The sequence below is a fragment of the Schistocerca nitens genome, chromosome 1, assembly GCF_023898315.1.
Source record: "Schistocerca nitens isolate TAMUIC-IGC-003100 chromosome 1, iqSchNite1.1, whole genome shotgun sequence".
NCBI classification, from domain to species: Eukaryota; Metazoa; Arthropoda; class Insecta; order Orthoptera; family Acrididae; genus Schistocerca; species Schistocerca nitens.
Window position 1 is genome coordinate 584110714 of NC_064614.1, and position 5013 is coordinate 584115726.

Consider the following 5013-nt stretch of genomic DNA (forward strand, 5'->3'; position numbering starts at 1 on the left):
ATTAAACAAAAAAGTTTCATATTTTTCTTTTGAACACTTTACTGCAAAGAGAGATCTGAAAAGGAACACTAGTCACAAGATGATCGATAATGTTAAAAATGTACATGCAGAAAATGTCATTATACGTGCGTCTCATCGTATTCGATATGCCCTTCAATTTAATTAGTAACACATTTACTTTTGTATCATTTAGAGGCCATTAATAGTACTTAAAATTATTACTGGAGGCGCCGGGTATCGATCCCTGTACCTCTCACATGCTAAGCGAGCGCTCTACCATCTGAGCTACGCCCCCAGACGTAGCAGATATACAGGAGAGCGACATCTACCGTGCCGTTAGCCTCTACTTTCACCGCTCCGGTTGGCGGTGACCTGGTCTGACGACAACACGCTGCGCGGCTGAACTAGCGCTCGTGTCACGAACCAGGTGATATTTGTAGTTTGCTCACAAGGAGAGGCATCAAATCTGAAGAGGGCGCGGGGAGCAGAAGAAGCAAGCTCCGCCCACCGACTTCCAGCACGCTGTCTGCCGAGGGGTGAGGGGCGGTGCTAGGGGAACAGACCGCGCTGGCACTACCCTCACGCACACGCCAGTTCATGCTCCATGCGGCGTTAAGAGCGACGCCTGCTGGCCGCTGTCTCGACTGTCAACTGTTACGTATTGCGCGTCTACGAAAGTAAAAATTGAGTTAGAGGCATAGCAGAAACTTACAGGATACGTTAAATCACACACGGTTGTGTGAATTATGGACCCAGGTGTAATATCATGCATCCGTTCTATTACACCAGCTGATTAACGTTTTAACTTTTTTTATTGCAGCTTTGATCATGTAATGGATCACAGAAATTCTGTTTTGTTGGTTACTCGCAAACCAGGCCCCAACAGTCTAAAAGACTGCAGGCATATAATACCAGGGATCCTGACACACACAACAGTCGGTCCTACGCCTGGGGACCTCTCCTGGCAAGAGAAACATTACCAGGAATGCCTGCAATAGATAAGGGTATATCTCGGGAGAAGGCCATGAAAATAAAATTAGAGAGATTCGAACCCACACGTAGGCTTACGAGCAATCGTTCTTCCCGCGAACCATACGTAACTGGAACAGGAAAAGGGGAAGTGACAGTGGTCCAGAAAGTACCCTCCGCCACACACCCTAATGTGGCTTATGGAGTACAGTTGTAGGTGTAGTTGTAGATGAGACACACAAACACAATGACCATTTTAAAGAAATTCACATAAAGGGGAAGGCAGTTTAAAAGCAGCATCGAGTAGAAAATTTTGAAATGAAATTTACATCTTTGTCCCAGGAGTTCCTGGTGACTTCCCAGGGATTATCTTTGCAAATATTTCGAATTCTTCTCACGGTGATGAAGCTTGCACCTGTGGACGTCCCTGCACGTGTCGTCGGCTGAAAGAGCGGGCGGCGCAACTCTTTCTTCTTATATAACTGCTCGCAACGTTCGGCGGCATATCAATTATTTTTCTACCTCTACTCCATAACGTATTACCCCTTGCCCTTCCCCGTGTTGTGGAAAGAGTATCTGGCGCTGCCCATAAGGGCCACAAACCGCTTGGTCATTGATCAAGAGGAGTATTAATTTGCGATACAGCCCAACAATTACTTCGAAATGGCTACACACACAAGGTTCTGTATTAGACAGCTGAGGTCAGCAGCGGCAGGACGCAAAACAACAGCAGGACGAAGTCGACCGGCTATTACCGACTTCTGTCGAGCCAGAACTACGGAGCTCTCGTTTCTTTGTGAACGGAGTATAGGTTCCTTGGAAAACCACTGATGTTGGCATTCTGCCGGCCGGTTGGCATTCTAAATTCACATCTTTTCTGTATTCTACTTTACGCCTTTCGTAATAGTACCGAAGTATGAAAGATGGGTACCATTTAAAAACAGAAAAGTGGAAAGAATGCACGGACGTAGTAGAATGCGCAAAAGGAACTTTCCCAACGTACGTGACACTATGACTACTATACAAGTAAACTGGGGTTTAGAATCATATTCTTTGAGCTTTGTAACAGTGCCCACTGTTATGATATTGCCCGACAGATAAACATTGTGTGCCGAGAAGGAGTTGAATCCAGCCCTTGGTCTTTAGCAAGCAACGCTCTTACAACTGAGCTATCTAGGCACAACTCAGCACACGGCCACCCGCATTCACATGTGGAGGCTAGTGCTTGTGTAACGCTATGTCAGTGTACGGTGTACAGTCTTAAACTGGCTTTAGAATAAAACGTGAGGAAATGACAGTAATTCACGCTCCTCAAGATAAAAATTCTTAGTGCGTATGTTGCGCTCTTTTTGCTATGCCTTTAAATACATAACTACACTTTAATGACACTTCCGGTAAATAAAGGGATGAACCGTATGAACAACGGAACAAGGGAATGAGCGAAATGCAGACCCAAGGCACGTAAAACGTCTTGAGATCGTTCTCTCTCAGATTAGAGGCCATACGACGATGAAGTATTGTAGTCAACGGCTACTCTACCGACCTTACATGCAAATCAACTATCCGTATGTACAAAAAGTGAATCACAGGAATGGTTAAATTAAGAAGCTCTTAAAAATTTGTAGCATAAGCAATTATGTAGACAACAGAAGAAACTGGTATCACTACAATACAAGCACGCTTACTGATCGACAGACAGCCTTCCAAAATAAAAGCTGTAAAGCAAGAGGGAGCAAAAACCTGGGCAGGCATAGTAAACAATGGCTACTCTAACAGCAAAGTGTCTATATCCTGATGACTATGCGCTGTTGACTGATTTCAATAACCATTTGTGAAATGGTAAAGAATGAGGAAGTAAATTAATAATTAACGGTTTACTGATATGCGTCACACTGATGTTTCCTATAAATCCACACCCATTTCTTTCCTAACAAATTCCCGAACTGTACACAAATAGCAGTTTTAACATTTAGAAGAACTTTGCAATGAAGACAATAAAAGAGTTTTGGCATAAAGTTCTTTTCGTTATTGCGTATCTACTGAAAAGCGATCCAAGACACTTTTATAAAGGGCGTGGATCTTAATATACGAGGGTAATACTGAAAGCCGTGAGCAACCCTTCGTTACAACTACAATACAAACAATGTCATAAGAACTGGCCACGTCCGAGTAGGGCTCGTGCACTGAAGGTTCCGTACAAAACTTAATTATTTCTATAGACAGTTCACCCAACCCAGGAACCGAGAGTCTCTACGACTTATGCCTGTTATTGACATTGACAGTGACAAGATATCGGTCCTGGCAATTTAAAGACTTCCGATAATGTTCTAATTTTTTGTTTGAAGTCAGATTACGAATCACAAAAGAAATATTTTGTCGTGTGAAAAAATTACAAATTTACAATTTTCTAACTTTTTCCTTTATTTTACCGTGCAACCTTGCTTCTGCCAAATTTCACGATTCTAGGCCACCGGGAAGTACCCTGAAGAGTGAATTTGCGAGCATCAAAATATATGACATAAATGGTCGAATCTTTTGACTGCATTGAGTTAGGAGCTTAAACTTTGTCCACTGCCAAGGAACCGTAAACCTTAGTATGCGAGATAGATTGCAAATTGCTATGTCTACCCATTCCTGAGAAAAATGGGTTTAACAGTCGGACAGACAGACGGACAACTAAGTGATTCTATAAAGATTCCGTTTTTACCGGTTGAGGTACGGGGTCCTAAAAATGGCCGATGATGAAACGGTATCTTTGAGTACACAACATGATCATCTCTACTTCGCATAGCCGGTAATTTTGACATCAGCAGTTACATTTCTGACATGTCAAGGCCAGTGGCTCAGTCCTGTCCTCGAGGTCTTTGTGACGTTATTTTTTAACAAGGTAACGCAAGACCGCTTGTTGCTTGCACTGTCCTTGCCTACATCGATACAGAGGGATTATCGACCATTGTCCTCTTCAGCACGTTCTCCATGTCTTTTGCCCACTTGGGCTTGAGTTTCCGAAGGTCTGGCGCAACACCATTTGCCAAACACTGTAATTGATGAACTACAACACAGTGTTCAAGTAGCATGGAATGAAGTTCTCGTTTTACAGATTCCACAAATAAATTCTAGTTGGTTGGCTGGTTGATCTGGGGAAGGGGACCAAACAGCGAGGTTATCGGTCCCATCGGATTAGGGAAGGATGGGAAGGAAGTCGGCCGTGCCCTTTGCTAAGGATCCATCCCGAATAAATTCTAGTTAGTGGATTTATGTCGATTTTCAGAGTTACCTGACTGAATGACAAAAGCATGTCATTCTAATGCTCCTATGGACTTAACATGAACCTTAAAGTTCATTAACCTCAAACGAAAACAGAGACTGTAAACCTTTTGGTTAATCAAGGAGCTCGAACATTTAATACAGAAATGATGGACCTGAAACAGACGATCGTACAGATGTCAGCAAGTGCGGACCAAGAAATGCCCTATCACGCCAATGCTGCTACTTATGCGCGCTGTAATTATTCACAGCCAACCGCAGTGAACGCCACTGTTGTGCCAATGGCTCTGCCGTAGAGAAGTCGAGGTCGCATTGCTGCTGCCGCAACTCTGGACTCCATTCATCTCCTAAGACGCGTGCTGATCTCCATCTCCAACATACCCAGCTGATATGCTAAGCTCCACGTCCTTTCCGATCTGCTCACCTATGCGCAAAACCATCGACTCCTCAGATTTTCGTTGATTTCTGCGTCCGTTTAACATTTCCCACCATACATTGCATCCCAGCCAATAGCGAAAAATGCGTACACATTGGCTCAACATCACACAAAATCCCGCCAAGACAGTGCATCATGCTACAACACTAATCACATGACAGAACGCCTTCTCTTGCACCCGGCACTAATCGCATCAGAGGTCCTCTGAATCTGGAAAGCAAGCCATAAAGCTAGACCGTTATGTTGTGCAAGCTATGTTTCTTCAGGAAAGCGAGCGATGATTATCTACAGATAGCTCTCAATAATACACCACTAGCGATTAAAATTGCTACACCACGAAG

General features: G+C 43.7%; 1 non-coding gene across 1 annotated transcript; it reads right to left on the minus strand.

Moving 5' to 3' along the window:
* Positions 1-222: 222 nt before the first annotated feature.
* Trnaa-agc (transfer RNA alanine (anticodon AGC)) lies at positions 223-295 on the minus strand. Its single transcript has one exon. It is a non-coding gene; the product is annotated as a tRNA-Ala (tRNA).
* Positions 296-5013: the final 4718 nt, after the last annotated feature.